At 33.6% G+C, this 12355-nt stretch overlaps 1 long non-coding RNA gene across 1 annotated transcript; it reads left to right on the forward strand.

Moving 5' to 3' along the window:
• Positions 1 to 489: 489 nt before the first annotated feature.
• Positions 490 to 2789, forward strand: LOC140021141 (uncharacterized). Its single transcript, XR_011825107.1, has 4 exons — positions 490 to 785; positions 1297 to 1374; positions 1915 to 1973; positions 2575 to 2789. It is a non-coding gene; the product is annotated as an uncharacterized lncRNA (long non-coding RNA).
• Positions 2790 to 12355: the final 9566 nt, after the last annotated feature.

Below are 12355 nucleotides of genomic sequence, written 5' to 3' on the forward strand. Positions count from 1 at the left end.
AAGTCAAGTACCGATACCACGAGTACTTCATACGTTTCATTTTTATGGACCATTAGTGACTACACATGGATGTTATTTCATCAATTTGATTGTTTCTAAAAGATAAGGAAAGAAAATTTTGTGTTTGGATTGCATTTTTCATGATTTTTCACGGAAAAATTACTATAGCGATTTGATGTATGTTAGGAAAAAAGGTAATTGGGAAATGTGATCACGGAAAACGATGTAATTTTCCGACAGAAAACCGCAATCCAAACAAGTAAGAATAGAACGAAGAAACAGAAGAATGCAATTTAGCCATTACCATTTGTTTTTTATCAACATAACATACAATGCACCAAAGAGGGTTACTGTTCACTTTTCGTCATCATCACGTGCTGCTCACGTGACTTATCTAAATTGGTTCTTCTCGGTGCTCCAGCGTCGTCGTCATGTGCTATAAGCATGTCTTCAGTATTTTTTTTTTTTGCGCGACGCGTGGGCTGTCGGCTCAGGGTTAGCTACACAAAACACATTTCTCTCCTGGCTTTCCTTTCCAAAACCTCCCCGCCGCCCCTTCTTCTCTCCTGCCTTTCCTTTCCAAGATTATAATGCCAAAATTTCCAGTACGCTTAAAGTCTCCTCGCTTTTTGCTTATTTTCTTGTAAGTTTGCAGCTTCTTTACTCTTAGTTTCAACGCCAAAGGAGGAGAGGAAAAAAAATTAGATTAAAAGAAGGAGATGGAGATTTGAGAAGCTGGGCTAGAATCCTCCGAAGTGTGTGGCCAGCATTATTTCCAGCTCAAGGTTTGTGACTTTGGTTTAGGGCTTTTCTTTAATTTTCCTAGATTTATAACATATTTTTGGGACTTTGGTTTAGGGTTTTTCTTTGTTTTCCCAAATTTGTTCTCCTTTGCTGTCCTTCATCCTCCGTTCAAATCAGATTATTTTTTTATATTTTTGTTCCTTATTTTTCTTACCCTTTTCAAATCGAGTGACTTTTTTTTGATGTGGTTGTTCTTCATCTTAAAAAAAAAAATCTACAACATCTCCCTTTGTCCCCTCTGTTTATTTTCCTATATGCGTATCTTCGTTTTTCTTTTTAGAATGCATAGAAGCCCTTTGAATTGGGATGTGCGAAAGTATTAATGCATTACTAAAGGACTTTTGAAAGATTTATTTTTGTGCAAGAAACTGAACAATATGAGGCAAAAAGAAAATTTCGAATATAAAGTGCTTAATTTCTATGATTTATTTATTTTTTCCTGTACTATTTTTTTTTCTTTTTGGTCAATGACATTTTTGGGTTTGGTGGAAGCCTTTGAATATGATGGCGAGGCTTCTCCGAAATGTTTCTTCTCTGGGATGTACTCTGTTTCTGCAACCTCTCTCTCAGGTAATTTCCCCACCAAACCAGAAATACAAGAAAGGTCACTTAAAATAGGGAAGATTTTGTTCTTATTTTCTTTGTATTTTTGGAGAACAATTTGGTTAGGGTTAATGATAGGTAATGGCCCGTTGTAGAAATTTGAAGCATTTTTTTAAAAAAATTTCCAGCCTTTTCTCAAATATGTTTTCCACAGCTTTGTTGAGTTTCAACGTTTTTACACTACCTACCTATGTCTTCTTTGTACTATTTTTTTGAAGTTATAGGTGTAATATAGTGCTTATACTTGTTATTAGCAGTTGGAAGTTGCGAATAAATGATTATACTATAATTTCCTATCAATTAGGAAAGTCAAATGCTTTACTTTGCTAGCTTGCAGAAGTTGGTCCTTTTTTTAAAATTATTGAACTTGCATACTGTATAAAGAAAAAATCTTTTGTTTGATTCGTTTTCTGACATCGTTTTTCAATTAGTATTGCTTTTCTTTTTTTATTTTGTTTCTCACTTTCTTCATGAGTCATGACATGAATTTGTTGTTTGTTGATGCAGACTTATAGGAAAGGCTTGTTAGGGGCATCCACTCAACTCTCCTACTTTTCCTCCAAAAGGTGCCCCCCGAAGTTTATTTTCCTGCTGAACTGGCCTGCATTTGGTCTTCATACCTTCTTTTTTTGGTGATCATTTTGACAGGTTTCAAAAATAGATAAAGTAAAAAACTTTTGCGTATGAAGTCTATCTTTTTAGGCTTTAGCCCCTTGCTAGGACCAGTTAAGACTAATACATATATTTGCTTAGTGTTTGAATGCTTCAGACATCATGTTTATTTAACGTAACAGTTGCAAGTTTTTCCCCATATTTTGGAGTTTTCTGTTCACTAAAAAATTATAAAGCACCCAAGTATGCAAGTTTATTGCCATATTTTGGCCTTGTACCTCTCTCCTGGAGTATTTTAACATTGAGTGCATCATCCTTAATGTAACAATCACTCGACCCTTTTTCCCCCATGTGATTCTTGAATTAGATGAGTTCCTTTAAGAATAGCTCTTTTGCTGAAATTTGTTGAGTTTGATATTTTTTACATTTGGCTGGGATTGTGTTATTCCTGCTTAAGAGTACTTACTTTTTGCTCTTTTTGCAGTAGAAAATATCAAAAAATTTTTTTTGGCTTCATTAGTTCATTATGAACATAAGTCATTTTTTCTATGAAAGGTAGAAGAAAATCCAAGTCAGATGTCAAAGAAAGATTTGGCACTCAAGCAGGCAATGTATCATATCACTGCATCATTTGGAAATGGTTCTATCATGTGGCTTGGCTGCTCTGCCCCTGTCAAACAAGTCCCAGTTGTGTCTACAGGTTTATTTGCTTTGGATATTGCACTTGGGATTGGAGGACTTTCAAAGGTTGGACATCTTATGTGTTTCTTATGCTGCAATGCCAGATATTGATTTTGAAATATTGTTTCAAGTGCAATAAACATCTGTAAATTTCTAAACAATCATATTGACATTGTTTTAGAGTGCAAATATACCACTGAAAGGACTTTTCTCTAACTAATTGGGACTTCAACTAAGAGCTGCTGTAATTATTCTTGATTTGAATATTTCCATTCTGATTAATCAGCATTTGCAATTTCCAGATTGTATATCAAAAGAAAAGCTTCATCTTGTTCTTGAAAACCTTCACTGAAATGGAAGCTTTTAAATTACTTTGTATCACTATTGGTTTCTGTTAGCCTTATTACTTTGTATCACTATTTTATCTGTTTGATGTAATTGGAGTAGTGCATTTTGGCATCGAGCAATATTAGTAGTTCCATGTTCATAGGAGATGTTACCATCCCCAAGCAATTCATTCAGACTGGCTTATGGGATTGGCTCATAACTTCCATTTCTTGCTTTTAACATGAATACATGAAACTTTGTTATACTCTATTTTTGACTTATTTACATGAATCTTTTTTCTAAGCAGAAACTTAATGCGACAATCTCGACAGGTGATTTTACTAAATTGGATTTTGCAGACTACAATGGGCCTTGCAGAGGATATAATCAGTTGGGCAGCATTGGATACAACACTGAGCAGTTCTTTTCAAAGTTAAGAAAGCCTAATACTGCTTAAAGAAAGCTTTGGTTTCACGTAAGCAAGAATTGGCTTTGATTAGCATACACTCATCTTGAGGTATAGGTCTTGATACAGTTCATTCTCTTCTGTGTTTTTCTTTTTCTTTCTCAATTGAAGATTAGAAGTATAGGACTTTTTTATGATCAATTGCATTTGTTCTGTGTTTCCAAAGTCTGAAAAACATTAGCAATTATTAAGTGTCAAATTTTAAGCTTCGATTATTATAGCATAGAAAATTTCCTTATAAAAGCTTTCTATACAAACCTTGGTTTTGCTTTTATAAGTACTGAAATATTCTTTCATGATTTTATAGTTTCTTAATACTTCTTATCATATGCTAAATGAAGAATTGAGCAATCAAACCTTAAATTTAAAATTTTTCAGTCACAAAAGATTTTAAATTTTAGATCTAGAAAACACATTCTTAGATGAGAATATCTCAAGCTTCTCCGGGGATAAAATCAACTATGCAATCTGGCTTACATGTCAATGCCTCTGACTTTTGGAATGGAGTATTGTTTTAACATAATAAAAAGAGTCCTCCCTATGATGAATAAGTTTCCACTTTGTTTTTGCATTTTAGGATCATTCCATTGACTTTGTGTTATGCCCCTTCCCTGCGCCCCCTATAAAAAAAAATAATAATATAGTTGCTATTTCAATGTTTCACTTTACGACAACAGAATGAGTCTAATATTGGGATATTTTGGAGTTAGAACTTGTCCAATTTATTTTTCGGATTAGGATCATTTGTTGCCAGTTACTTATTTCCAATTTCTTCCTTTGGGTGATAATACATGGATGGCCATATTGCAATAGATTGCATTCTGAATTCCTTTAACTTCAATTTTTTGGAAATAGTAGAATATCCAATTTATCTGCTTTTGGTGAAATCACGAATTACCATGCAAATTGCTCTAACTTTACAACTTATAAGATGCTTTAGATCTCTTTTCTTTGATACTTAATAATAGACAAAATATTTATCATGCTCCTCTTAAGAGGGGAAAATGTGGGTTTAGCTTTTGTATGAATATTACAAGTTTTAAAGTTGTCGAGTTTATCTTGTTTGTTTTGGGATCAAGCAATGTCTCCTGACCCATTTCCAGTTTCCATGTATTGGTGCCGAGGTCTATAGCTAACTGCAATGGAATATATACTAAGATTTTATCGTTATAACTTCATGATTAGGTTGTTGCGGGAGAACTTAGCAAATCTTGCCATGGGCGGCAGCAGAAACAAAATTGATTTTGGATAGGGGAAAGATGCATTGTGCGTTTCAAGCTCCATGCTGCATGCTTTCTTATTTATCAATGTAATTAGTTTAGGACAATTCGTTATTGAATTTATTAGACCCTCTTTGTTATAGGTTTCTTTTTGGTTTATCTGTAACTAAATTCCATCAGACAAACAGTTCCATTAAATGGATCTATTTTGAATATGTACAAATTGTTTTATTAAATTGGGCATCTCCATTTTTTTCCCCACCACGCTAATACGCGTTTTATGGCATTAAACTAGGGAACTAGGGTAAGTAGGGTCATGGGATCGACAAGAAATCATGTATCCATAATCCATGGCATCATACATTTCACATCTAATATATTAGTATTTCTGTAAATATCAAATCCTATTGTTATATCTGTAACAGCATTTTCTTTTCTAAAACAAGAGAAATAACTCGGTTACCGGATTATCTTGTTACATTTGTCCCACAATTTTCTGTTGTTAATTGACATGTATAACTTCAATATTAATTTCTATCTAAAATTACTTTTCAGCAATCTCAGCTACTATTTACATAATTTTAATGCTTCTATGGGCATTCACGTTTTGTACTCCACCGTGCGAAGCGCGGTTATCTCGCCTAGTACTTTAAAAGCATCTTCAGAGGGTGGTGCACTCGTAACTTTTACCTTTTCTGTTCATCCCCTTGTGCAAAAAACACAAGATAGAAAAGTAGAAACTACTCTGCAACCAAAGATCATGGAAATATGCTTTTCGAAAGTTGATATAAAGCATAACTCTCGAGTATTTTATGAAAAACATACCAAGTATACGTGGTGCCAAACCAAGGAAGTAACTTATTTAGACTAAGAAGAAAACCATTTCCTTCCAAAGTTGAATAAAACACATACACTGATAGGAAACTAATTATCTTGTCTAATCTGTCAATTATTGCTTCCTGGCAGGGAAATGGAGTTGGTGCAGTTGGGTTCCATGTAATTTGACCGAGTGTTACTCGTAAAAAAAGTGATGTACATGAATAAAATAGTTAGTATATATTCAATATAATACTATAATATAGTTATATATCACAAATTTAAATGTACACAACTGCACTGAATTGCACATATCACAAAAGTGTGCAATGTTTGGATTGCAATTTTCCTCAGAAAAATTGTTAAATTTTTCGTGAGTACATTTCTCTATCACCTTTACCTTACATATATCAAATTACTATAGTAATTTTTCTACAAAAAATTCAGAAAAATGCAATCCAAAGGCTTGGTGGCGTGGGAGGTCAAGGATTCAAACCTTGCCTCCCACTATCTGCCACTAAAAATGTGGCTTGCCACTTTAAGTGGTTTTATGCTGCGTCGCTGTCGATGGTATTTCAGTTTCTATTAATTTCTTTTTAGACCTCTTCAAATCCTCCCTTCCATAATATAGAATAGATGTAGGTCTATCATGTCCCAAAAAAAAAAGAATTGCACATATCACACGAGCACCGAGTCCAACCCCTGTAACCAGGACTTTCTGTGTGCGCGGGTGTGACGCTCTACATAATTTTCTTGTTGACTTTTAAAACTAGGGTGCCTTACATTTACACTTAAAAAGAATAGTGCCTTTACTTCCTTTTTGTCTGTTCTTTTGTTATCCTTTGGGTTTTGACGTGTTTATAAGCACTTGGGATTTTCGGTGACATATTTTCTATGCCAATCCAATGCCACCTCTAATATGTCGCCAAGTGTCCTGTTATTATTTGCACTTTAATTTTTTAATAATTCAAATTGGTTTGGTTTAACACAAATTTTCTCTACCCTCTAAAACTTTGAACCAAAATTAACCGACCGGTCTAATTCAAATACCATAACCACTCACGATCTGTTGCATTGGGGAAAAAGAAAAAGAAAACCTAAACAAAATTGCCTCCAAACTCTTTCATCGGTGATTGCTTTGAACAAAGCCAAAAAGAGACAATCGGCAGTAGAGACAAGGAATAACATAATAAATATGAGCAGGTATTGATTATTTACATGGATACAAGGTGAATAAACCTGCCCTTGTTCACCAAAACATTTCTGCTGCGAGTGTGCTGATTGATCAACGAAACAGACCTTTGCTTTCTGATTCGGGTCTCCACAAATTACTTACTAATGATACTGTCTTCTCAGCACTCAAGGATAGCGCTGCGATGGGATATTTGGCTCCTGAGTACAGTCCTACTGGCCGGTTTACAGAGAAAAGTGATATTTATGCATTTGGGGTACTTTTGTTTCAAATCCTTTCTGGGTTCGAAAAGTAACCAGCACAATGCAAGCTACTGCTGACTTAGGAAAAACTCAGGACTTCATGGATAGAAATCTCCATGGAAAGTTCTCTGAACCTGAAGCCATCAGCCCAGATTCTGTGCATAATTGGACTTCTTTGTTTCCAAATATTTATTATGTTATTCCTTGTCTCCACTGCCGATTGTCTCTTTTTGGCTTTGTTCAAAGCAATCACCGATGAAAGAGTTTGGAGGCAATTTTGTTTAGGTTTTCTTTTTCTTTTTCCTCAATGCAATAGATCGTGAGTGGTTATGGTATTTGAATTAGACCTGTCGATTAATTTTGGTTCAAAGTTTTAGAGGGTAGAGAAAATTTGTGTTAAATTAAACCAATTTGAATTATTAAAAAATTAAAGTGCAAATAATAACAGGACACTTGACGACATATTAGAGGTGTCATTGGATTGGCATAGAAAATATGTCACCGAGAATCCCAAGTGGTTTATAAGCGTCTAGTTAACATGGTTTCCTTTAAGTTTATATCATATATTAGCTGCCAACTGCGTGGAGAATATCCAGCTGCTTAGATTTAGAACAGATGATGGTTGAAGACGTCATAACCTGATAGAGCATCAGCTGGAGGTATTCTCTAGGCATATTTTTTTTTCCAGAAAATATTAAGAATATTAAGAATGTAACTTTGCAAATCAGTTAATCCAAAAAAGTATCTATCTATTCACAGAGTCATTAATATTGTCAAGTTCTTTTCTGCAGTTGCTAATCTTGGTTTTATTAAACTGACAGCCACTAACTAGTTTCAAAGCTGACAATAATACTATAACCTACATTATTTTGGTTGTCTGAGATTAACTTCTTGTAGCAATGGGCTCATAGCTTTTGCTGGACGGTTCAGAATTTCTGATGTTAACCTCTTACCTCTCTTGTTTGTTTGTCTCGAATCCCAGTCCTCGAAGGTAGCTTTGTAACTTCCTGCAGGATTATCAGTTGGAGAAATCCACTAAGAAGTAAAAGAATCAGGAATCTAAAGTGAACCTCATTTGGCATCAATCAAGTACCTATCTTGAATGTATCCAAAAGAAGTACCTATATTGAAAGTACGTACTTCTTACATATACTTTTTGCTGACCAACTCTGACTACGCTTAGCATAACCGCTTTCTTCGAATGTCCTTTATATTTTGCCAAATGAATTATTTCATTCTTTACCTTAAAATATTAATTTTACGTCCCTTATAAATTCAAATTAACAATATAAATGTCCCTTATATTTTGCCAAAAAAATTATTTCATCCTTCACCTTTAAAATGTTAACTTTATATCCTTTATAAATTCAAATTAGCAACATTTGGTCCCAACCTATATTTCCGACCATCTTTTAGTTTAAAATTACTATGTGACCCATATGCAATCATTTTTATATGTATCAAAAGATAAGATTGTACTTTTTTAGTAACAAAAATGAATATGCATTAGTTAGATCCCACATTTTTAGGAAAAAATGAATATAGTTTAATCAGATCATACTTTTTAAAAGGCAAGAATAAATATGGATCGGGTCATTTATTTAATTACAAATGAAATCTAATATTTTTGCCCCAAAAATGACTATGTGTGGATCACGTGAAGGATGCAAGATAAAAAGCGGTCAAAAACTAGGTTTGGATCAATTTCACCTACTTGATTTTATAAAGAATATCAAAGTTACTATATTAAAAACGAAGGACAAAAAAATTTATTTGGCAAATGTGAGTAACGTTTTGAGCGTTTTTTTCATTTATCAATTTGATTGTTTCTAAAAGATAACAAAAGGAAAACGTAGCCAATAAGAATTGCAGAAAGAAACAATAAGCATAGAATCTAGCCATTACCACTTTTTTAACATTTTGAATCCGTCACGCTTTAATTTGCTTTTTTCCCCCTTGACCAAAAAAATTACAATGATAGAAACAGACCATGTTGGATTCCATGAGCGTTCACCCTATCTTGAGTATAAGCTTACCCCCGTTCCTTTACCTGAGACTTCGGAAAACGTCAACTTTTCATTGTTGCTGTCTTTACTTTTAAAAGCTATACATCTATTAAGTAAATCTAGAAATGAAATATACAACTTGGTTTGATGCTTGAAGCATAATTAACTACTCTATAACCAAGATCATTAGCCATTTGGTTATCAAAAGAAAAAAAAAACATAGCTAAGCACCATATTTCCTCCAAAACAGTTGCTAATCATCAATGGTCAGTGTACAATATCATTGAGGTCATTTGAGGTCGCTCGTATCCAAGGCAAAAGGGTGTGTTTTCCTAAGCTCATTGAATCAAACGCACATGCACCAGCCTGCATATTCACATAAAACCAACGTTATTAAATGAAGGTGTTCAGCTTTCTGTGTTGTATTAAAAAATGATGGATAAACCAAATGTCAGAAGTGGATGAAGTAAACTACTGCTGCTGTTGCATTGTCAGTTGCCTGTGCACGGGCAATTACTGCAACTATGACTGCAGCAAGGTGCATTAAAGTTCGCCATTGTAGTATTAATTTGAGGTGCAACAGGGAGGTCAAATCCTTTGATCCGGATTTGATGTCTATCCAGATCATTAATCAAACCATCAGATTGGATCTGATCAGACTTTGAAAATCCAAAAACGTCTGGAGACGAAGATTCAGTTGATCTCTTTCCCTCATCTGTTCCTAGAATGGTCGAATCCTTGATTACCCACCCCTTTGACCTTTTAAATTCATTAGAGCTTGGACCAAATTAACAAATTGTATGTTTCATTTTTGTGACGAACGCAAACATATTTTTCTCTTTAGGGATTTAGAGATTGTAGATTTGGATCTCATTGTGAGTTATTTTGCTGCCACTATTTGTAGATCAGACGAATTACTTGGAAAATGTTCTAAATTAAAAGCCCATGGATATCAAATTAAATACAATCTAAATAAAATTATGGGATCTTGATGTCCAATTACACATTGAAAAATAAAATTTTGGGATCTAGATATGTTCAATTATGCATTGAATACAATCCAGATAAAATTGTGGAATTTAACATGTTCACTCTCGAAATACATATTGATCAAAAAAATCAACTGCTAGGCTTGCCATATAATTGGTCTAGACTGAGATAAAATTCTCGTTGATTTGTGAGTTCCTTGCAACCATACAATTTTTAAAAAAATAAAAAAAAGTGAGGGGCAGTTAACTGTGGTAATTTCACACTTTGTGCATGGTTCATTAGTTCCCTTAGCTTGCAATACTTGGTGAGTAAAAATGCTCACTAATTCGAAAATTCGTCATATTCGATCCGATTCATTCCGAAAATTATTATTTGACCAGGTCAAAAGAGGGTCGAGTATCCAATTAGATGCAGAGAGGGTTAGGATTACATAATTAAAAATCCACTAGTACCTAACCCACTCCGAATATATATTTTTTATTTTTTTACACATACTACAAAATAATATTTTTAGAGTTAAATAAGTAATTTTATTGAACAAAATGCATTATAAATATGGGAAAATATAGTTTGTTTACAGGATTTATTTGTAGAGGTCATGATTTTATGTTTTTAGAAAAGAGTTAAATTAATGTGGAATATATTTAAGAAAAATGTACTATTTAATTCAAATTTTCATTGATTTTGAATTCTTTTAATTTTTTTTTATTGTATACTCTTTGCAAGTGTGTTTCTTGGTGGGAGATTTTTTTTAGAAAAAAATCTTTATTAAATTTTAGATGAATATGTAATATGCAAAATTAAATTATTATAAATTATTTTTTAAAAAAATTAAATGATAAATGGGGCGGGAAGAGTATCCGTTGACTCGACATTATCTCAATGGGTATCCAGTTATCGGTATGTGTAAAAAATCAAAAAATGTTACCCAATCCATGCCTATCCCTAACTATTCGACAATTCGCACCCTTTTTCCTCTGTAAACAGCAATTATAGAGCCTATGCAGCATCTGAAACAGAGTAGTAGGCAGGATCTTCAGGACAAGGACATAGCATTATTGAGATTTGAGAGAAGACCGGATGCAGGGTAAGAATGATTTTCAGATCAATCATCTCTCTGAGTGATATAACATTTTTTGAACATTTTATAACGTTAAATAAATTATTTGTACATCTTTACGATAAATATGTGATATTTTATTACTGATCATTTGAGTCTCATATATAATAATTGCATCTATATTATAAAATTTTATAAATAATTCACGTAGAGTTGCTCCTATATCAACAAATATTACACCGTTGCAGAAAATTGTCACCGACAACCGTCCATTTTCTTAGTCCAGACCTCTTAATATTCAATATCAATCCTTTTGTCGATTATCTCAAAATTTCGTCTAGTGTTTAATAATGGTATCCAAACAAACAAAAGCTCCGTTTGGATTAGCTATTTTTTGGGGTGTTTTTCAAAAAATTTATTGTTCATTTTTTGGAAAACAGTAAATATTGTTTGGATTGCTGTCGTTCACAAACAAATTGTTTTTGAAAAACAAACGTGTTTGGATTCACTGTTTTTGAAAAACAGCAGTTAAATTTTTTAAAAATAAATATCCTTTCTAAAAAACTTAATGCCGTTTGTAGTGGTACAATTAAAAGCAATAGGCAAGATACATAGGTTTCATAAGACTACATGCTAGATATAATATGTCTGTGAAAACATTAATTATTACAAAAGCATTGACAATTCGCTTTATAGTTAGAAAGCTCCACGAGAGAGAAATCACTATGTTCTACTGATATTGGTGATAGTACATGTGATCGACTATTACTCTCCTGTCTTCATTCTAACCAGCAATTTCTTGTGCCGACATATCCAGTGGTTGTGGTCTGGCCATTTGATTGCCCTGGTCTAAATTATCTGCCAATGCTACATCAGCTTCTTTTTTAACAAAATATGCATCATTGGGAACATGATCGCACATGAAGTTGTGCAAGGCACAACAAGCAAGGACAATGTTATTTTGCATTGCCATCAAATAGTTCTATATGGATCCCTTAAGTATCGGAAATCGCTTTTTCAAGACACCAAACGTGCGTTCTATAATTCTCCTTAACGATGCACGGCGTTTGTTGAAAAGTACTTTTATTACCCGCTTTTGTGGGATTCCCCGTGCACCCCTGAAGGGAGCCATAAATCCTGACATATTTGTGTATGCCGCGTCTACCGCATAATACTTGCCTGCATATCATGTACAGATAATTAAGTTCATTATGGCAACTCAAATTTAAACAATAAGAAAACTCAGTTAGGCAAGGCATTTTTTGACTTAATTTTCACGCACCTGCTGGTGGCATTGGAAAGGCACGATGAGGATCAAGTAAAACATCTCGTAAAA

This window comes from Coffea arabica, chromosome 1e (genome assembly GCF_036785885.1).
Source record: "Coffea arabica cultivar ET-39 chromosome 1e, Coffea Arabica ET-39 HiFi, whole genome shotgun sequence".
Taxonomy (NCBI): domain Eukaryota; kingdom Viridiplantae; phylum Streptophyta; class Magnoliopsida; order Gentianales; family Rubiaceae; genus Coffea; species Coffea arabica.